The 23,694-nt window shown below is 31.9% G+C and overlaps 1 protein-coding gene across 4 annotated transcripts in view; it reads right to left on the bottom strand.

The window, feature by feature from the left end:
* The window catches only part of SGCG (sarcoglycan gamma), a 307,721-nt gene that overhangs the window by 240,527 nt on the left and 43,500 nt on the right, over nt 1–23,694 (bottom strand). Inside the window, exon 1 of one of the 4 annotated variants that reach the window (XM_074303666.1) lies at nt 3,080–3,235. The exons of 2 other annotated variants lie outside the window; for them this stretch is intronic. The gene's annotated coding sequence lies outside the window, so the exon portion shown is untranslated. Of the gene's footprint in view, nt 1–3,079; nt 3,236–23,694 lie in introns of those variants that run through there. One more of the 4 variants, XM_074303668.1, reaches the window with a different exon arrangement.

Raw genomic sequence — 23,694 nt, forward strand, 5'->3', positions numbered from 1 at the left:
TAACAAATATATGACCAAAAACAACTGCTTAATTGATAGTAATTGAAAAATATGAACAATTGTTAAAAGTCATAAATTTTAACAGCCATTTGAAAGATTGTATCTTCACTTTACAACCAGTAAATTTTAAAAAACAACAGAAGTTCTTGTTGTATCTTTTATGAAAAGATGAACACATTTATGCACTGTTAGTGGGATTGTGAATTGGTCTAATAATTTTGAAAAACAATTTAGAATTATGTTAAGAAAACATTAAACTGTCTATACTCTTTCATCCAGAGATCCCACTACATTAAGGACAAAATACAATCAAAGATAGAAATGTCTTAATTGTTTTTCATTCCTTAAAGATATTTTTCCTGTGGGAGAGTCCCTAATTATACCAGGGGAAAAATGGGCTGATGGGTCTATTGAAAAATAGTCTATCATGGATCATAAATGCTGAATCTGGGGATACTACAGTACCTTACATGCACAGATTCAGCCTTTTTTTTCAATTTGCTATCTGGATTCTTAGATGAGTCCTCCACTGAGCCCAGGACTTATTCCTTCAATCACTTATGCTCTTCTAAATGCTCATTTGCACCCCTTATTCAATTAAAACTCAGTTGGAAGTAACATTTGGCTCTTTGGCACTTTAGTTCCTCATCAAGATTTCAATTAAATATTTTTGTTTAGAATTTTTTTCTTGTCAATACAAGATTACCCACAACTGTTAAAATTCATTAGTGCAATCAACAAAGGATGGCTTTTATTATTGGTTTCTCATCATCATAGTATGTGCATTGTGGCAGTAGTGAACATATTCAGGAGATGCCTAGGAGTCTACAAATGTACTATTAAAATTGTCCACTCCAGTCCAATCTATACCAAGTCCTCAATGATGAATAACCTTCTTGCTAGATCATATGCAAATGGAAATTGTTGCATTTCAAATGCTGGTTCACAATTCCCTAGGAATAACAGGTTCTTTCCCTACTCTTTGGAAACCAGCAGGAAAATAATGAATATCATATGATGATGGAAGTTGGGCAGATGTCAAATGAAGAAGATATTATTGTGGAACTATACACATTTAATCACTGTCTTCTTCTACAACTGGCTACCCAATTGCTGTACATATTTTGTTGCAGGAATTCTTAACATGGAGCCTGTAAACTTGTTTTTAGAAATTATTTGACAACTATATTGTAATACAAATGACTGTGTAACTTTATGTAGTTTTTATGCATTTAGGAAAATTCTGAGAAGGGGTCTAGAGGCTTCAATAGACTATCAAAGAAATCCATTACATAAAATATCAATAACCCCTTTTCTAAGGTAATGGGAGGGGATAGCTCTTCCTCTGGAAGGTGGGTAACAAAGACAGGGTCCTAAATTGTTGCAGTATTTGCTATTCCTGGGAGAAGAATAGCATCTTGTGTAGGCATTGTCATAGTGCATCAGGTTACTAAGTCTGAAAAATTTTAATAGCACAGATTTGTATAGGACTTTACAATTTATGTCACTTTCTTGAAAACATTCTTTTTATCATTGGTATATGCCCTGCATTGGTGTGCCCCACAATGCTATGTTGGCCCCTGGAGAAATATGTGAAAGCTGGATGCTAGTTTTCCCTGAGCAAATTAGGGACACTCTTTGTATGTCCAAAGTTTTTACCATCTCCACAAAGAGACAGAGGACAGTTATAAAAGGATAAAAGCAGAAAACAAGAGACAGTCCCAAACACTTCCTATTAGTTTCATGGTCAACTTGTTCACAGTTTTATATTTTGCTGTTTCAGAATAGGGAAGAGCAGATGACTAGAGGGGAGATTATCATTTATTACTTTTGAACCCTCCATAATATACTCTGCTCTTATTCTTTATCCCTGGAATAGAATTGCCTGCAGGCACATCTTCTTCAGGTATATCTTCTATACTCTCACATCCCTGCTTGTTAGGCTGTTAGCCATAAGTTTGCCTTCCAGTCACAAGATGACTTTAGCTGTTATGGCATTTTAAAACAATGTAGAGGATTTAATATCTAAATATATTTTGTATTCAGTGCTACTTTTCATTTGGTCTTTAAAAAACAATACAATAATTCATAAAGCTTTTCTATCTCTAAAATTTAACACTGACACAATTACTATTAATTTAAAAATCCTGTTTTTTTAGCTAATTTCTTTGCAAATATAATTCTAATAAACTAAGCAAAATAAATGTCTTAAGTTTATATTTTGAAAGAAAAAAAGCAATTTTCTTAGGTCCTATTTTACTAGTCAGCCATTTCAACCAGCTGGCAATGATTATCAAGACAGCTGAGCTATAGTTTTCCTTTATTAATGTTGTCTCTGAATCTTATAAACTTGGGCTCTCCAATAATCACAATCCATATTTTTTTAAAAAAGAGAAACATTTTTTAGGCAGAAGTTTAAAAAATTATAACATATTCCCCTCTTTCCTTTGCTGCTAGAAGGAAATGTATGGCTTTTATTTTGCTTTTTGATTTAACAGATAGAGTTGTATATACTCTTTTCTTCTGGTTTCTAGAGAGTCAATTTCTTCTTTTCTACTCTGAGTACAGATAGGAAGTGTTTTACTTTCTTTTTTCATGAAGCTTCTTGCCAGTTAATATGTAAAACATCCCACGCAGCCTTATCCTGATAATTTCCTATATTAAAATAAACATCCATGGAAAGGAGGGAAAATATGTTCCAAAAGGATAAACCATGATTATAGATTTAGAAATGGAAATGGTAAGAATGTAGCTTTAATGTAGGAAAGTTATGGAACAAATATATAGCAACACAAAATAAAAGCATGATAGTTACATTTTACAAAATGAAATTATCTGTTACTCAGGATATTTTAGAAATCCATGCATAAACTGTTAGATTACAAAATCTGTGATACCATCCTGCTGATATTAGAAATTAAATTATTACAAAGGATTACTGCCAGATGATTAGCATAATGAAATGTTCTCAATCTCTATTTCAGAAAATATATAATTTTGTATTTATATAGATCTTTACAGATTTTTCCATATTTAAAACCTAAGACAAAACTCACAAAAAAGATACTTGATAACTTACCTTATATATGTTAAAAAAACACACTGGTGAAATAACTACAACCAACTTGATTTCAACCAAAGATAGAATGCCTGAAACTTTTCTATCCCTTTCAAAACTGGAGTAGAAGGTATTTTAAGTCCCGCCCTATCACTGGAAGAAAGAACACACATATTTGGCCATGTCTTACATTTCATCCCTGCTATTGGCAAGAGACACATCTAATTTTACTCAATGACATAAACAGCTCTTACCACATTTGAAATTGTTTAGGCACCACTTCCAACACGCAGCTTTAACTGTGCCAATAAAAAGAAAAACAGCATTCCTACAAAATCAACTTGTAATCCCTGAGTAGTGTTGAGAAGGATAGTCTTATATAACCTTCAAAATAATCTTTAATCTACTGAATTGGGAAAAAGACTTATTTTTCCCATTTGTAGACCTACAGTTGACCAAATATTATGAAATATAATTTCAAAGTAATAAATAAAATTTTAAACATTGTGACTTTCAATGCTAGTAGATGTTGTGTGAATTAAGTGCTGGGTCTGGAGTCAGGAAAACCTGAATTTGAATCTCGCCTTAGATACTTACTAGCAATGTGACCCCTAAACTTTTACTTGGCTCCATTTCTCATCTGTAAAATGTGGATAATAATTGTACCTACTTTCCAGAATTGTGAGGATTAAGTAAAATAATAATTATAAAGTAATTTGCAAACCCAGTGCTATGTAAATGTGAATTACTATAAAAAAATTCCTACTTTTTTGTTTCACGAAACCTGAATATTATCACAGAATAATTACCTTAGTATTCTCCTTAAAATTTGTTGATAAAATATTTGGCTTATTCCCCTCAAAATAAATACAATTTTTGTTCAGCATTTCAGTTCTAAATAACAAGTTATTCTAGCCAGTTTCTAATTCATAATTTTTAAATAGTAAAGAAGAATAATATAATTTTTTGATAAATGCATAAGTGCCAAATCTAAGAAGGTTCTTCATCTTTTATTATGGATGAAATTTATTTTATTTGATGCCTAAATGAAACTGAAAATCCATGACATATATCTGCATTTAATTTTATTCTTCAGAATGCTTCCTATTTTCTTTAATTATCTAACCACACTATAGATTCCTATGAAAGTTGATGCTTCTGTCACATAACAGCTGTAGACCATAAATTTAGGATTGACACAGGCTCAACTAATAATGTTATAATACATTTCATACCCTTATGAATTTTCTGTCTATTAATTCTGTATCATCTCACTGGTATTTATTAACATATAAAAATAAAGTCATTATTATAAAACAGCCCTAATACTTAAAGAAATAGAAATAAAATATTTCTCAAACCAAAACTGTTTCTGTGTAACTGCTTATGAAAGATTAAAATGTGTTATTTATTTTTTATAACTGCCTTACACATAGATATTGTGGAAACATTAGCTTAATATACTAGTTAAACAAAATATCATGCATTATAAAGGCTTCATGAATATAATACTTTCTCAATAACTAAATTGACATTTATAAAATTATATATATCATATTTACAACACAGGCCTTAAAATATTTATAGGATTATTTTGTTTACATATACTAACCTGTTTAATATTACTAACAAATATTTTGATATTGCAATGGTTTCTGTGTCTTTGAACAATTTTGAGAAATGATTTTTTGATTCCCTTAACTAGGCTGTTGCTATCTCCAGATAGCACCTTTCACATTAAACTAAAAACTAACATTAGACACAGTTATGGTCTTAGACTTCTAGGTATACAAAGAAGTGGACCTATCATTCAATTTAACTAGTAAATCTTATGGTTTAAGTGATATATGGATAAAAGTATCTGGTTACTTTTTAATAATACTACTTTACTGAATTAACATTACTATAATTTATAGAGTTCTGTTCATTCCAACCTTTACTGGGGTTTCTTGAGCTTTCAAACATAGGAAGGCTTAAATGGGTATTGTATATAAATAGCATAATCAAAGGAACACATTGAAATTTCCTCCAAAATCCCAATAAAGAAATTGCCACTGATCCCTCCAAAAGGTCAACTTCAATGACTCAGTCATCTCTGCATAATTATCCCACAGTGAGTAAACAGAGCTAGTGAGATTGACACACACTCAAAGGTATGTCCTGTAGAGGAAAAACAAAAATAAATTTGAATTTGAATCTTATTTATCTTATTAATCTTATTAACTAATATCTTATTAACTTATACTTATCTTATTAACTAATACTTATATTAAATCTTATTAACTAATACTTATAAGTATTAGTTAAGACTCACCCTGGGTTTAGGAGCAGAAAATCAGCAATAAAAATCTTAAAGAAGTAATGTCAAAAATTTAGAATTCATTGAATGGATAAAATCAATGAAAAAAAATATTGTAGAAGGTAAAAAGCCATAGAAGGGAAATGCAAAATTAATCAACAAAAAAATCTATGATTCAGATACTATGCTAACTGCCTGGGATATACTTTGAAAAATGAAAAAAAAAACCAAAAAAACAAAAAACCCTGCCTTCAAAGAACTTATATTTTAGAGGGAAAAACAATATATTCAGAAATGCATTTGTAATTTGGGAATAGTCATGGAGTAGAAAGATTGTAATGATAATCCAATATTGGATATTAGTAGGACAGGATCAGCCTAGAACACCTTCTACTATATTACCGGAAAAAGAAAAATAAGGAAGAACAAAACAAATAGAAATACTTTCAATGAGGAAGAAAACAGAGTTGCCTAAAGAATCCTCAAGATGCTTATGGACCTCTGACCATATAAGTTTCTTTTAAAAACATGTACAAAATTTGAAAATGAAATCAAATTAAGAGAGAATGGATGCCAAAGAATGGTGAAGATCTATAGTAAATATTCTAAGGACATTAAATTTCTGAATGAATGTGTGCTGATTCTGAATATTAATGAAAAAAAGTATTTCTTAGCTCTTTTGAGGGAAGAAGAAAGAAAAGAAATAGCACATCTAGGACTTATGGAAGAGGAGATAATTATTTTAGATGATGGAAAGTTGAAACAACTTTTCAACTTTTATTTTGCTTCTATTTTCTTTTCTAAAGAGGATAATTTTCAGACTAGGAAGGAAAGAACAAAGTTGTTTTTAAAAGAGCTGAAAACCAAAATAACTATGGAATTAGTAATAGAGTATTTGATTGCCAATAATTAGTTCAAGTCACTAGGAGGAGATGTACTATATAGGGTTCTGAAAGATCTGATAGATATTGTGGCTGAATTATTGACAATATTTGAAAAACTGGGGAGAAATGGAAAGAAACTGTAGGAGTGAAGACAAACAAATGTCATCCTACTTTACAAAAGAGGCTAGAGAGTAGAGTCTGCTAATTGCAGGCTCAATCCTGGCAATTTCTAGAATTATAAAAATAGATGATTTTTATGTATTAAGGAAATTGTAATTAAGGTTATTGCAGGTAAATCTTATTTCCATTTACAAAAGCAAATAAAAGAAATAATCTAAGGGCTTACTTAGAAGATGTGATTGAATTTTTTAAGGGGAGGCTATATATATAGTCCAATCCATAGATGCATAAGAATCCCAGGTATAACATATCCAACAAATAATCATTCAGTCCCTGCTTGAAGACTTCTTGTAATAGGGAAGCCACAATCCCCTGATCCATACCATTCTACTTCTGAATAACTAATTATTAGGAGATTTAAGCTTAAATTCATTCTTGATTAATTTTAGGAAGAGGGGAACATCCCAGTTTCTGAAGTTTCTAGCTTCCTGGGAGTTCTCTACATTTCCCCCTTTTTTTATTTATTGAGTTGCTCTCAAGGTTTGAAGTCTGAGATCCTGCCTCTGGACATTCTCCACAATCCTTTTAATCATGGTCATAAAGTAACCTACCAGAGTGGGTCCATAGATACAGATACATATAAACAAAATTACAGCAAATTCTATGAGTATAATTTCATACTCATGAATGTTCCTTATGCTCTCTTAATACAATCAGCAATTGTCTGGGCAATCTGGTCAGATTCTACATTTTTGCATAATTCTTTGTCTAACATATCAGCAATCTTTTGAAGATCTTTAATATCCAGTGTAACATTTGATTTCTCCCTAATCCATTAAGGCAAATTCTAATTTTATCCCATGCCCACTCTGACTCGTATTCCTTATTAATCATAAAGAAACTAGTAAATCTGTAATCACACACTAATCTTTGTCTAATCCTCAACATTTTCACCTCTTGCCCTATTCAGGGGCATCCTCCCTTAATTGTTTATACCTTCATAAAACTCCTTATTAATTTTATTCTGTGCAGAAAACCATTTAGAGATGTTCAGAGTAAGTTCATGCAAATAATTAGTTTGAACCACTTGATTTTGAACAGTGGTTACCGACATAGCAATTGAGCAATGGAAGCTAAAATAGAAATTAATGCAATTATACCAAAAATAACACATGAAATACATCTTTTCTTTCTATTTTTTCTGAGTAAATGTTCAACGTAACGTAGAGTCATGGCACAATTACTGGGGCATTGTGAACATTAAATAAGATTGAGTCTCTAGAAACTAACAATATGCTTCAGAGAGATCACCAAAAACAGAAACCAAGGTTGATTACAGAATAATGTTTTTCATAGTAACATATTGTTTTAAGATATATAAGCAACATGATTTCTCTCATTAAATGGCTCTGTTGAATTATCAGCAATCCTGTCATTTTCAACCACCACTAGCCCATTTGTTGTGCTGGCCACAATACAAGCACAGATTGAAATAGATAACCTCTAAAGTATCTTCCATTTCTGAAATTTTGTGATTCTATGAAAATAGGAAAGGATGGAAGATTCATCTCATACCTTAAGATTATTATTATTTATTTTTGGTGAGGCATCTGGAGTTGAATGATTTGTCCAGGATCACAAAACTAGGAAGTGCTAAATATCTGAGGTGCGATTTGAACTCAGGTCATCCTGACTCCAGGATTGGTGCTCTATCCACTGTGCTATCTAACTGTCCTATATATCCTAAAAATTGATGAAGATGACAAACTATAGAAAGAGTCAATGTTGGAAGGGTAGTACAAAAACAGTCACATTAACATAGTGGCTGAGCTGTAATTTGGTACCATTGTGTTAGAAAAAAACAATTTGGAAAAAGAAGAGAGGAAAGGCTGGGGGGAAATTCACAGACACGTAAGACAGCTTTAAAAGCTACTGGTTCGATTTAATAGGTTGAAAAGAAAACCAAGCTACACACAATAGAATTCTATGGACTTATGTAAAAGTATCCTTTTATTTCTGTTATTTAGCCATTTTGTGGTTAAAAATAAATATATTTCAAAAGAAAACTGTGAATTATCCAAGAAAAGTTTGTCCAAGAAAATTATTCATAACTTTTAACCCAGTGATGAATTGTTAAAAAAATTAAAAAGTAGAAAGGTCCAATATATTCCAAAATATTCCTAGTAGCAGTTTTATGGTAGCAAAAAGGGGGGACCAGATGGCAAATTGTTGAAAACTGTATCCATCAAATTTAATGAATATTGTTCTATGTTGTACTCTTGCCCATCAAGATGCACACCTCTGAACTTTAACACATTCTCTAGAATCTCATCATCTTTCAAGATCATATCAACTTTTAAATTCATACCTCCTCAGTAGGCTTTGTCCCTAGGGCCTGTCTTTGATTGAAGCAGTGGAAAAGTAAACAATGGAGCTCCTTCCAGAATCTCCTTTTAAGAAGGATCATCAATTTCACCTGACTGTACCTCACTGGATTTTATCTAGACACAGAGAACTTTCCATCCTTCACCAACTTTTTAGTTTCCATTTTTGTGTTATTTTCTGCTTTTGTCTTCCTTTGTAATTCAGTGCTAGGACATTAGCATACAAGGCACTTAATTAATTTTTATTGATAGTATATGGTAAGAAATGATGGCACTGAGAAATTTAGACTAACATGGAAAAATATGTATTAACAGATATAGAATGAAATAAGCTGAACCGGAAGAACAGTGTACTCATTTATATCATTAATGTAATTGAAAGATAACTGAATTCTGAGGAAATGAAAAGCCCAAATGGTCCCAGAGAATAAACATTGAAGCATAACATTTTCCTATAATAAGTAAATGGATATTATAGCATTATTACCTCGTATATTATGACAGTGCAGTGAGGTTGAATTGGCTTATTGCCCTTAATGGACCCCAAAGGTGGTGAGACTCTCCAGATTATTCCATTGGAATACAACAGAGGGTTAATTACATAAAGTCTAAGAAAACCATAGAATCTCCTAAATGAGATCCATAATTACTAGAGAGTTCAGCTTAATTCTACATTTTCAAGAAAAACTGAATATCCAGATAAAGATTGTCTGTTATTTAGATCCCAGTTCATGAACAACCTGCAAAACTATTATATCAGTACGTGTATGTTGAGGAGATATTGCAGATTTTGATCATATACTTAGAAAATATGTTGTCTTATATGTGGGAAATTTCTCAGAGCTTTCATGGACTTCCAACTTCTCTCTGAAACAAGAACCCAAATTTCTGACACCACTATTTCTCAGGTAATACTTTAGATCTATACATTATAGAATACTACCATCTCCAAAGATTTCAAAGACTGTGAGTTAAAGAAAAAAGGAGAGGTATATAGTGAGGATAAATAGATTATGTTACTGGCATGTTACCAACAATTAATTATGTACAAAAACTGCTGTAATACTTAGTCAAGAATAAGATTGAAACAAATATGAGCCACCTATATAATAAGAGTTATAACAACTGCAAGGACAGAGCATTACAATTTTCAAATAATGACAAGAAATCTAAGGGAAAGTCCATGGCATGTTGAGTAGATGCAGTAAAGATGACTTACAGGAATTTTGGGCAAGAGTCAGAGTGAGGAGACATAAATAGGTTGTGATGTGCTTTAATGGGGGTGAAGCAGAGAGTACTCTTTTTAATAATATCACAAACCATTTAAATATTAAATTAAAAACCTTAAAGTTAATAATTAAAGGAATTTTATAATAAATCATCTTGTAAAATGAACAATCTCTTTGCAAAGTGAATTTTTACTCCATTATCTGTTTCATAAAAATGAATTTTAATATATTGGATTTACTTTATTAAAGTAAACCATATCTGTCTTTTGCCCCCCTCCATACATATACCTCTTATATTATGTAGTTAAATTCATTCTTTCATTGCTACCACCAAGCAATAATTTCTAAATATCTAAGATAAGCATAGATGTCCCCTCATTTCTTGTATATAATTTTCTTTTTGAGTACTTTGTGGAGATTCCACTCTATTTTGACAATTTTCTCATTTATAAACCTTTTATGTCTAACTTCTTGCCCTCATGGAAACTAGGTTTTCCCCCGAAGATAATGCATTCCCCTCTGCTGCCTCTTCCTTTGGAGATATCAATTCCTCTTCTCTGAATAGAGGACAATTTTGATTTTCCTTTTTCTTATGATTCTAGAATAACCATCCTTTTGTGATTCTAATCATTTAAAGTTTACTTTAACTACATGCTTATCAAATCACTGTTATTATTGTATCAAATACAATACAAAATGGATATTTATCCACCTGCTCAAAAGATATTAGAATAGAATTCATATTTTTTCTCTTCATTTTTATTGACTCGAAGAATTAAAAATCCAGCTGATATGCTTAATCCTTCAACCTCATGGGCTTCATACCTAAATCTCCAGTCTGCATGGTTCATATACAAATCAGGTCATACCATAATCCGCATAACATAAAATGTCTGCATCTCTAAAATCTTGAGGAATTTACAATTCCCTACCTCATTCATATCTTATCTTTTCTTTTTTCCACTTGTCCCATTCCCCAAATTCCACTAGAACAATTATCTGAACTTAGACATCATCTGATTATTGGAAAATTTCTAATCCATTAGTACTCTGGTTACACTCAATCCAGATAGAACATTATAGTCAATATTGTGTGAAAATCTAACCCTTGGATCATTACCCACAACTGCTTTCTCCATTTGCCTACTCAGACTAATGTAAATTATAGAACCAGGATGAACTAACTTGTGATTCTCAAACCTTAAGTAATTCTTCAATGCTGCTCAATCATATTATTATTTAGTCCTAACATACCCCAGTCCATTACTAAAGCTTCTCTGATTTCCTTAAATGCAATATTCTGCCCCTATAAGTGACACAGCAGATAACCTCTTATTTAAATAAGAAAATCAAAGCTCATCATGTGCAACCTTCCTCATATTTCCTCTTCTTTTGCTCAATATTGATCTGTTGTCATCTGTATGTATCCCTCAAGAAAGAAGTGCCCCACTTGCTATAATGGAAAGTATATTGGTCTTAGAATTAGAAGATCTGGATTTGGGTTCCAGCTGCTACATCAATTTTGTGACTGTGCAACAGTTAGTCCCAATCTCTGAGACTGTTTCCTCACTTTAAAAATAGGAAAAATATATAAATGGGTTTTGTGAATCAATATGGCATAATGGATATAGGACCAACAGTAGAATCAAGAATACCTGAGATCAAACTCTGACTATGACACATACTAACTTACAGATAAGCTTTCAATATCCCCAGAGAACTTTCTAAAGACTTTTTCTTAAATAAGGGGCTGTTCTATTGCTGTGGGGCTAATTCCTTGAATGAAAGAAATAAAGAATCATTTTCTCTTCTCCAAGAATGACTGCTTACCACTACGAAGGCAAATTTTTATAATTGTGTCTTTGATCTTATTCTCCTTATGTGTCTTTTCTAAAATCTTTCAATTATCTTTTCTCTCCTAAATCTTTAATTAATTTCTTTCATTCCACTTGCTCTTTCCCCTTTGTCTGCAAGTATGTACCAATAGTCGTTATCTTGGAAAAAACTATACTTGACCTTCATGGTCCCTCCATTTTTCTTCTTCTTTTCACTGACAAACTTTTCAGAAGAATAGTCTCCATCCCATTCCAGTTCTCTACTCATTCTTTCTTGAACCTTTTGCAATCTGATTTCTGTTTCCACCACTTTTCTGAAGAGATACTCTTAAAAATCACAAAGGACATAATCACAATCCAATAGCCCTTTTCTTATCTCATTCTCTTTGACCTTATTTTAGAATCTGATGCTGCCAAAATGAGATACACACACACACACACACACACACACACACACACAGAGAGAGAGACAGAGAGAGAGAGAGACAGAGAGAGAGAGAGAGAGACTGCATGGATAACTACCAAACAATTTTGCTACCTTTGGATAACTACCAAACAATTTTGCTACCTTTGTTTACATATCATGCAAATCTTATATAAAACATCCTAATGAAAAAGCACTTACTACACATGTTTCTGAGACAATTCCACTGAATGTTTTTATATTTTTCCCTCAGAGCCAGATTGATGGGAGTGGGGAAGAGTAAGAGACCTGACAAAAGTTGCAAGTCATTTTCATCTGGGATTCCCTTTTAACAGGGAAGGAAAGGATTGTCCTCATGTATAATTTGAAAAAAGAACAAATTTGTTGATGGTGTTTTCCCATTTCTCTTTTAGCTTCATGCCTTTCTCCAATCTCCCGAAACCCATTCTTTTCAACTCTATTAGAAAGCCAATATCATTGCATATGGCCACTGTGTCAAAAGTGGGATAGATTACAAATGTGACAATTCCCAAACCATAACAAGGATTCTAAAGGGTAGTGAGAAAATTATAGATTAGAGAATTGCACTTCAATATAGAGAAAGTTGATGGGAAGGGCCAACCCATTACACATATGCACATGTAATCCACTGAATTAGAGTTGTCAGTGTGTATTAATACATATCTGAAGTTAGTATATACAATTTTCTTTACCACATTGTAGAATTCTTTTAAATGTGGAAGGATCTGTGATTTCATCAGAAAATACTCCCTTTAGGGATGCCAATAATCTTTTTATTCATTTTCTCTTATTCAAGCCTCATAATATTTTTCTATACATTCATCATAGAAAACATTCACAAAGCTGAAGGCCTTTTTCTTGTTGTTTTAATAAATTTGGGCATTAATATAGTCCCTAGGCTATTATATCTTATTCTCTACATGACCACTTTATCACCTTTGCTTTTGATTAATTAATTCTAAAAACACATTGCTTTATGAATCATGTTGGGAGAGAAAAATCAGAACAAAAGGTAAAAACCACGGGAGAGAAAAAAACAGACAAAAGAAAGGAACAAAATATGTGTTGATTTACATTCAATCCCCATAGTCTTTTTCTGGATGCAGATGGCAATTTCTATCCAAAATCTATTGGAACTGCCTTGGATTGCTGAACCACTGAAAAGAAGAAGGTCTCTAATAGTTGATCATTGTACTTTCTTTCTGTTATTGTGTACAATGGATTAATGATTTGCTCAGCTTCAGTTCATGTAAATCTTTCCAGACCTTTCTAAAATCAGTTTGTTCATCATTTTTAATAGAAGAGTAATATTTCATTACCTTCATATACCACACATTATTCAGCTATTTCCCAATTGATGGACATCCACTCATTTTCCAATTCTTTGCCACACAAAAAGAGTTGCTACAAACATTTTTGCAATGTGGGCCCGTTCCCCTTCTTTATGATTTTCTTGGGATATAGATCCAGTAGTGATACTGTTGGGTTGAAGGATATACACAGTTTTATAACCCTTTGGGCGTAGTTCCAGATTGTTTTCTAGAATGCTTGGATCATTTCATAACTCCACTAACAATGCATTAGAGTCCCAGTTTTCTCACATCCCCTCCAACATTTATCATTATATTTTCTTGTTCCCTTAGCCAATCTGAGAGTTGTAAGGTGGTACCTCAGAATTACTTTAATTTACATTTTTCTAATCAATAGTGATTTAGAACATTTTTTTCATATGACCACACATGACTTTAATTTTGTCATCAGAAAATTGTCTGTTCATATCTTTTGACCATTTGTAAGTTGGAAAATAACTACTTTCTTATAAATTTGATACAATTCTTTATATATTTTAGAAATAAGAGTTTATCAAAAACAAGAGTTGTAAAAATTTTCCCCAGCTTTGTACTTCCTTTTTAATCTTGCTTTTGTTGATTTTGTTTATACAAAATCTTTTAAATTTAATGCAAAGTTGTCCATTTTGCCTTTCATAATGATCTCTATTTCTTCTTGTCATAGATCTTATTCAAAGATCTTATAGTTAAATTGCCTCTTGCTCTTCTAATTTGCTTATGATATTACTCTTTGTGTCCAAATCATGTACCCATTTTGTACTTATTTTGATATGGGGTGTGAGATATAGGTCTAAATTGAGTTTCTGATATATTATTTTCCATTTTCCTAGCAATTTTTGTCAAATAGTAAGTTCTTATTCCAGAAGCTGAAATTTGTGGGCTTATGAAATACTGGACCTTGATTGGCCTTGATTATTGTGTCATGTATATCTAATTTATTCCACAAATCTCCCATTCTATTTCTTAGCCAATACTAAATGGCTTTGATTATTGCTGCTTTTTAATATATTTTTAATTCTGGTACTGCTGAGTCACAATCCTTTGTATTTTTTCATTAATTCCCTTCATAATTTTGATTATTTTGTGATTATTTTTTCTAACTGTGTAAAATAAGTTTTTGGCAGTTTGATTGGTATGGCATTAAAGTAGACCAATTTAGGCAGAATTGTCATTTTTATTATATTAATTCAGCCTACACATGAGCAATAGCTATTTTTCCAATTGTTTAGATCTGACTTTATTTGTGTGAGAAATGTTTTCTTACTGTGTTCATATAGTTCCTGGGTTTGTCTTAGAAGGCAGATATCCAAAATTTTACTTTGTCTTCTGTTATTTTAAATGGAATTTCTCTTTCTATCTCTTGCTGTTGGGCATTGTCAGTAAAATATGGAAATGATGTGTGGGTTTCTTTTATATCCTGCAACTTTGCTAAAGCTATAAATTGTTTCCAGGAGGTTTTTGGATGAATTTTCTAGGATTCTCTAAGTATATCTCTAAGTATATCAACATCAAAGAGTGATAGTTTTATTTCTTCATTGCCTATTCTAATTTCTTTAATTTTTTTCTCTTCTTATTGCTAAAGCCAACATTTCTAGTATAATGTTGAATAATAGTGGTGATAATGGGCATCCTTGTTTCACCTCTGATCTTATTGGGAATACTTCCAGCTTCTCTCCATTACAGTTAATGTTTGCTATTGGTTTTAGGTAGATATTGCTTATTATTTTAAGGAAAGCTCCTTTTATTGCTATGCTTTTTAATATTTTTAGTAGGAAAGGGTGCTATTTTTTGTCAAATGCATTTTCTGTATCTATTTAGATTATTATATGATTTCTCCTGGTTTTGTTTAGATATGGTCAAGTATGGTAATAGTTTTCTTGATAATGAACCAGTTCCATACTCCTAGTATAAATCCCACTTGGTCATAATGTATTATCCTGCTGATAAATTGCTACAATAAACAATTTTATTTGAAATTTTTACATGAATATTCATTAGGGAGAATGGTCTGTAATTTTTTTTCTCTGTTTTGGGTCTTCCTGGTTTAGTATCTATATCACATTTGTGTCATACAAGGAATTTGACAGAACTCCTTAATCTATTTTTCTTAATAGATTATATAGAATTTGAATTAATTGTTCTTTAAAAGTTTGGTAGAATTAACTTTTAACTTTATCTGGCTCTGGAGATTTTTTTCTCAGGGAGTTCATTAATGGCTTGTTCAATTTATTATTTTTTTGTTATTTTTTCTAGGGCAGCAAAATAGTTTCTTGGGAGTTTTATTGGTATAGCACTAAATATATAGAATCGATTAGGTAGTGTTATCATTATTATTATATTCGGTTGACCTATCCAAGAGCACTTGATATTTTTCCAATTGCTTAAACTGGACTTTATTTGTGTGGAAAATGTTTTGTAGTTTTGCTTATATAGTTCCTGACTTTCTTTTAGCAGATAGATTTCCAAATATTTTATACTATTAATAGTTATTTTAAATGGAATTTCTTTTTGTTTCTCTTGCTGTTGGATTTTGTTAGTGATGTATAAGAATGTTAATGATTTATGTGGATTTATTTTATATCCTGCAACTTTGCTAAAGTTATGGAATACTTCTAATCATTTTTACTTGATTCTCTAAGTACATCATCATATTATCTGCAAAGAGTGATAATTTGGTTTCTTAATTACTAACTCTAATTCCTTTAATTCCTTTCTCAACTCTTATTGCCAAAGCTAGCATTTCTAATATAATATTGAATAGTAACCTTGTTTCACTCCTGATTTTATTGGGAATGGTTCCAATTTATCCCCATTACAAATGATGCTTACTGGATGGTTTTAAATAGATGCTACTGATTATTTTAAGGAAAAGTCCATTTATTCCTATACTCTCAAGAGTTTTTAATAGGAATGGATGTTGGAATTTATCAGATTCTTTTCCTGTATCTATTGAGATGATCATATGGTTTTTGTTAATTTGGTTACTAATATGGCCAATTATACTAATAGTTTTCCTAATATTGAACCAGCCCTGCATTCCTGATATAAATCCTACTTGGTCATGATGCATTATCCTGGGATGATGTTCTGTAGTCTTTTTGCTAATATCTTATTTAAGATTTTAGCATCAATATTCATTAGTGAGAATTTGTCTCTAATTTTCTTTCTCTGTTTTCAACCTACCTTGTTTAGGTATCAATACCATGTCTGTGTCATAAAAGGAATTTGGTAGGACTCCTTCATTCCCTATTTTTTCAAATACTTTATATAGCATTGGTGCTAATTGTTCTTTAAATGCTTGGTAGAATTCACACATAAATCCATCTGGTCCTGAGGATTTTAGTGAGTTGATTAATAGTTTGTTCTATTTCTTTTTCTGAAATGGGACTATTTAATCAGTTTACTTCCTCCTCTGTTAATCTGGGAAACCTACATTTTTGGAGTATTCCTTAGTAGTGCCTTGATTTTTTTTAACTTACCCCATACAATATCTTATCTTTTTTATCACCCCCTCCCTCCTTCTTATATTGTTGTGTGTGTGTGTGTGTGTGTGTGTGTGTGTGTGTGTGTGTGTGTGTTTCTGGCCTCCCTTCTATCTAGCTTTTCATTTTTCTTTCTTTTTTCCCCCCTCCTACTTCTTTATAGAGTTATATATATATATATATATTTCTATACCCAATTGAAATATTAAGTTATTTCCTCTTAGAGCCAAAACTGATATCAGGCTTTAAACAATACTTATCTCCTCTCTTATCTCTCTCTATTTTATTAGGTCTTTTGTGACTCTTCAAGTGATCTAATTTGTCCCATTATAGTTCCCCTTTTTTCTTCTCACAATTCAGTTCTCTATCCCTTTTAAACTTTTTTCTTTGATATCCTCACAGCAGAATCCATTCACAACCACACTCTTCATCCATGTGATGTCCCTCTCTCTGTCTCATTAACAGATACAGTTTGCAAGAGTTACAGATATTTTCCTGTGTAGGAATGTAAACAATTTAACCTTTAAATAATATATATTTTCTCTTGTTTACTTTTCTATGTTTCTCTTGAGTCCTGTGTTTGAAGATTGAATTTTCTCTTTAGTTCTATTTTTTTTTCAATAAAAATCAATGAAAGTCTTACTTCATTGAAGATTCATTGCCTCCTCTGAAAGATGCTACTCAACCTCACTGGATAATTAATTGTTGGTTATTACCCCAGCTCCTTTGCCTTTTGGAATATGTTATTCCTGACTCTCTGATCCTTTATTGTAGAAGCTGCTAGATCCTGGATAATCCTGATTCTCCTTGATGTGTCAATTGTTTTTGTCTGACAGATACAATATTTTGCATAATTTTTCCTTGAGATGTAGTTCTGGAGTTTTGTAACAATGTTCCTTGGAGTTTTCCTTGTGATATTGCTTTCTGAAGGTGATCAATGGATTCTTTCAATGACTATTTCCTTCTCTGATTCTAGAATATCAAATTATTTTTCCTTGATAACCTCTTGAAGAATGCAATCCAAATTATTTTTTGCATTATTCATTAGGCCTTCAGGCAAACCAATAATTTTTAGATTGTCACTTTTGTATCTATTTTTCAAGTTTGTTGTTTTTCCAATGAGATATCTCATATTTTCATCCATTTAATTTTTTTTTTTTTTTTTACTTTTCATTGATTGATTCTTGATGTTTCATAGAATCATTAGCTTCCATTTGCCCTGTTATGGTTTTTAACATGCAATTTTCTTCAGTTTAAACTTTTGTATCTCTTTTTCCATTTAGTTAATTCTACTTTTGAAAGTGTTGGTTTTTTTCAGTGGATTTTTTTTTTTTTTTTTTTTTTTTTTGCATTTGGCTAATTGTATTTTTAAGAAATTGCTTTCCTTTTCCAAGCTATTAACTCTCTCTTGCACACTTCTCATTTCTTTTCTCATTTTTTCTTCTATTTCTTTTATTTGCCTTTTAAAATATTTTGTGAACATTTCCAAGAAGCCTTGTTGGCTGTGAGACTAATTCATACAACTCTTTGAGATTTCCTCTGTGGCATTTTGTCCTCATCTGTGTTAGTGTTTTAGCTTTTTCTGTCACCATATTAGCTTTCTATGGTCAAGGTTCTTTTGGTTTTTGTTCATTTTCTTTCCTCATCCTTTCTCATTTCCTCTTTTTTATATTTTTAAGTTCTACTCCTGGGGTAAAGAGGTCACTGCTCCAATCTTTTCTGTGGAGCTCTGAGCCTTAGCTTTGAGCAGAGGGGCCCCTCCCTTGTGTTTGCAATAGGTAACTTTACCTGTTCTTTCAAGGAAACAGCCTGATTTTCCAGAATTTTTCTTCTAAGATGGAACTGAGAATTTCCTACTGCTTTGCTTTGCTATTGAGCCAGAACTGAGGGTCTCAGTTGTTGATCTGTGGTTAAGACCTTCTCACTGGCTTTCCCAGACACTTTCTGAACTGGGCTGAGCACCCCTTTCATCCCAGTAAGACTGGTCTTTCTTGAAGATTTTCCAATCTATCTTGAGCTGGAGAGTGGATTAATTCCATCAGACTCTGTTCAGAGGCTTGGTTTGGTGGTTTTTGAGGGAAACTGATAGAGCTCAAGCAGCTTCCTTGCTTCATCCCCCTTTATCACCTTTTCTAAATCTTTTTCTAAATAATTTTGATAAGATTTTGTAAGTCTTCTTGTGCAAATCAGTATTATCAGTATGGCAATACCTGATTATACCACATCATCATTTTGTTGTTGTTGTTGTTGTTGTTCTCTAAATTATTTGTAATTGTGATTCTTCAAAAATTGAGGTGATTTATATCAACATAAAATTCCTGGGTGAATTAAAGAAATGGTATTTTTAGAGTAGCAAGCAGTTTGTCTTTCAAGTATGAGATCCAAGAGAAGCACAAAAACATAAACAAAAAAAGAAATCATAAGGGATTCTATAAACATTCTTCCATGACAAGATGACATTTGTAATGTTCTAAGAACTTTAACAGTATTATCACAGTGGAGAGTAAGATGAGGGCTTATGGCAGGCAATGCTTGGACCTCACATTCATTAGTATTAGCTCAGAGAATAACATGCTCTCTCAGTTGGATATCAAAATTTATCTTATATTACACGGAATTAGGAAAGGAGATAAAAGGAAAGGGGAGTGATTTGAAAGGAATGTAGATTGAGGGAGATGGTAGTCAAAAGAAAAACATCTGTGAAAAGGGACATGATAAAAGGAGAGAAAGAAGAATAAATGGGGAAAACAGAACAAAAAGTACTTTAGAAATTGGAAATAGGCTGGGCAGAAACTAGATAGAGACTGACATATCACACCCTATGCCAAGAGAAGGTTGAGACCTAATGGGTGATAGTATAAATAGAAGTTAAGGGATTATGGAATAGATTACCAGATAGATTTATGGATAAAGGAATTATTTATGACTAAACAATTGATAGACAGGATTACAGGATATAAAATTGATCATTTTGATTACACTGAATTAAAAAGGTTTCACAAAAAAACAAAATAAATGAAGCCAAGATTAGAAGGAAAGAAGAAAACTGGGAAAGAGGGAAGAAGAGACTTTTCTACTTTAAAAAAAATTGATGTTAAAAATTGTTCTTGCATGTAATTGGAAAAAAATAAAATGTTTAAGATTTGAAAAAAAATTATTTACTCTATGCTTAAAACTTTAGTCATCTTTGATTTCTTCTTCTCTCTCACTCTCCTCAGACACCAAATTCTGTTGCGTTTTTCTTCATGTCTTTTGAATTTATAATATAATTTCCATTGCTCCTTTTACCACCCTAGTAGAAGTAGTTATTCTCCTGAGTCTGTAAGAGGTTGCTAACATATCCTCCTGATTTTAGCCTTTCCTTTAAGCAAATCATTCTATACCCTATCACCACATTAATCTGTTTAAATCACTTTTACCAAGTTACTTCTCTCCTTGAAGAAAATTTTAAACAACATTCTGTTACTTAAATAATGAAGTTCAAATTTCTTGAATACATGCCTAAAATGGACACTCAACATATATTTCTACTTATTTAAATACTTCCTTTCATTTAGGGTTTAATTTTGTTACACTCTCTTTGCACCCTATTACTAAAAATGACCTAATCCTTCTTAAATTCTCCATGCCAATTTATTATTATTTTTTTAATCTCTGGCAATATTCTTAGATTGATAATTGCATTAGAATTATTTGTGCACATGTTTTATCTTTCCCTCTCTAATTAATGCTTAAAACTTTTTTGAGGGGAGGGGAAATGCCATTTTTTTTTCTTTGTATCCCTAGAAATAAGCATTTATCAAGTGCAGCTATGTGTTGGGTTCTACTAAATACTTTAGAAATATTATTTCTTTTGATCCTCAAAATAAACTGAAAGGTAGGTGTTATTATCTCTATTTTACAGCTGAAGAGACTGAAACCTAGACCAAGGTCAAAGAGCTAGCAGCATTTTGAGGTTGAATTTGAACTCAGGTTTTCTGGATTTCAGGTCCAGTGCTCTATCCACTGTATCACATAGCTGCTTTTATTTTAGCCTACTATTTTAGACATTTTGGTGGCCTTTAGGGGATCTAAATCTATGATTTCAATGGTGCGTAGAACTCCTAATAAGGAAACTTCTTCCATGAGAACCAACTTCTTAGGATAAAAACTATTTTATCTAGTTCAAATAAGCTCTTTAACTTGTTCATGGTCACAAGCTTTAATATGCTTAAGGGAAAATAAAGGATCAGAGATAAATAGTCAGAAGGTCCTTTAGATGTTATGTAGCCTCACATTCTCATTTTACAGATGAAGAAACTAAAATCCATCAAGTTCATCCACGGTCACATGAGTAGTAAAGTTCTGACTCCAAATCTAATGTTCTTTTCCACTGCACCAACTATATGCAACACATCAAAGGCAACACCTAAACAAACAATGGTCTTGATCAAAGGAAGACTTTTTGGTTTGTTTGTTTGTCTACTATTCTACTATTCCATGATACCCCTCTTGCTGGACATAGAAAATAGTTAACAAAATGTCTGTTGACAAATGAGAATTCCAGTGTCCTCCATAATTGAGTTTAACTTGCCTTTTCAACCTTGTCTACCACTATTCTATGTTAATCATTTGTAACAGCCAAACTAGTGTATTCATTATCCCTAGAAGACAATGGATTTTCCCATTTGCCTATGATATTCCAAATACCTAAAATGGCTTCCCCCACTTCCATCTACAAAAATGTTTCACTTATATAGCTTTATAGCAGTCATTAATACAAACCACATATTATTCAGATTGATAGTGTTTTGCCTATGCTCCTTGAAAAGCTTTATTTATAAAGTATAAATATCTAATACTGTTTCTTTAATTATAAGTTTAATTTTATTGATATGTTCTTTTGGTAAATTTTAAATTGCAAAGTATACTAAAAATCACACTTTAGAAACCAAATATTCATTCCAGGGAGCATTCTGCTTTTATCAATACATAGAAAATGTGTAATTTTCTCAATCAGCTCCTGCAAATAAAGTTACTCAATGGACTGTCATGAAACCATCTGGAAGTTTCTATTCTAAAACCCTTTAAAATGTGGTTAAAATGTATTTCTTCTAGGGAAAGAGCTCTGCAAACTGCATGTAAGTTATCCAGGATGCTTAGAAGAAAAGTCATGTCAATTTCAATTTATACATAGCCAGCAGTCTTTAACTAGAAAGATTACTGGGGGTGGTCATAATAGATATTGTAAGTTTTCTGTAAGATATTCCCACATACATTTTTGTCATAATGTACCTATAGAGATTTCATTTCTTTAGGATTCAGCCTAGGGATCTCCTGACACAGAGTTTTCTAACTTGATATAGAATGCTATCTCCCACTCCACACCCCTTAAATTAGTTCTTTTAAAAAAATAATTTAAATTTTAAATGAGTTTGTTTTTCTTTTTTATCCCGGTGGCGTTGGTATATCCTGAGTTCTTGAAATATAGTGATTTTCTGGGGCTTACTTCTCTTTCTCCCTCCTCCCTCCAACTGAAAAGATATAAAACCTCCCATATTCACTAATGGTGAGAGTCACTAACTAAGAAAGCAAAATTCTGTTCCACTAGTGCAACTGCAAGAACCCAGGCTCTCCCTTCCCTAGGAAGGAAATAAGGGTTTGCAGAATGACTATGTTAACAGCACTGCTAAAGAAGGGCTTCATCTACCTCCATTTGTTTTTGAGAAATGCTTTATTTGGCACTACATGGTAGGCAACTAAAAGGACAAAAAAGAGGATTAAGCAGTTTTTTTCTTTATGCCTGTGAGTAGAGTATTTGTTTAGCCTTCTGGAGTACCCTTAAGCAAGTTAATAAGCTTGTGTATAGATAAGACTGGGAGTTTCAACAATATTAACAGTTATATTTTATATTGTACAATGCATTTGATCCTCAACAAGCTTGTGAGGGAGGTGCTATTATTTTTCTCCACCCCATTCCTATTTTACAAATGAGAAAACTAAGGCTGGGAAAAGTTAAGAGGCTTGTCCAGTTATCTAGTAACAGAATTTGAACAAACCTGCCTGATACACATATCTAGCACTTTATTTACTATGCCATTGAGTTGCTGAAATATGTGTAAGAGTAAATTAGAAAATTACTTCATTCTGATAGAAAAAAAACAAACAAGATTTGTTTGGAATAACAGAACCTTTAAAAGGAGAAAATTTAAATCTGTAGCCAAATTTTTTTTTTTTTTTTACCATATTAGATACAAAAGAAAAAAACAAAACAAAACAAAAACAAAAACAAACAAAAAAAAAACCCTAAGGAAACTCAGTTACCAGAAGCTTAGAGAAGGTAAAATTCTTTTGATACCTAATTGGCTTGAATATGGAATATGCATGTGGAAAAGTTTGGTGCTAAATTATTGTGGGTCAATTAGAAAGGAATATCTATCAAATCTGTGTTAAAACTAAGATTAGATTAAGTTATGGCTAATAACTGTTAAGAGATACAGAAAAAGGTATCAAGTCATACATAGAGTTTCTTTACTCTAAAGGATTACTCTAGAAGAATTGTTTTTTATTTAATGATACTTATGTTAAAACTATATTATAAAGCAGTGGTCATCAAAACCATTGGGTACC

This window comes from Sminthopsis crassicaudata, chromosome 3, assembly GCF_048593235.1.
Source record: "Sminthopsis crassicaudata isolate SCR6 chromosome 3, ASM4859323v1, whole genome shotgun sequence".
Classification (NCBI taxonomy): Eukaryota; Metazoa; Chordata; class Mammalia; order Dasyuromorphia; family Dasyuridae; genus Sminthopsis; species Sminthopsis crassicaudata.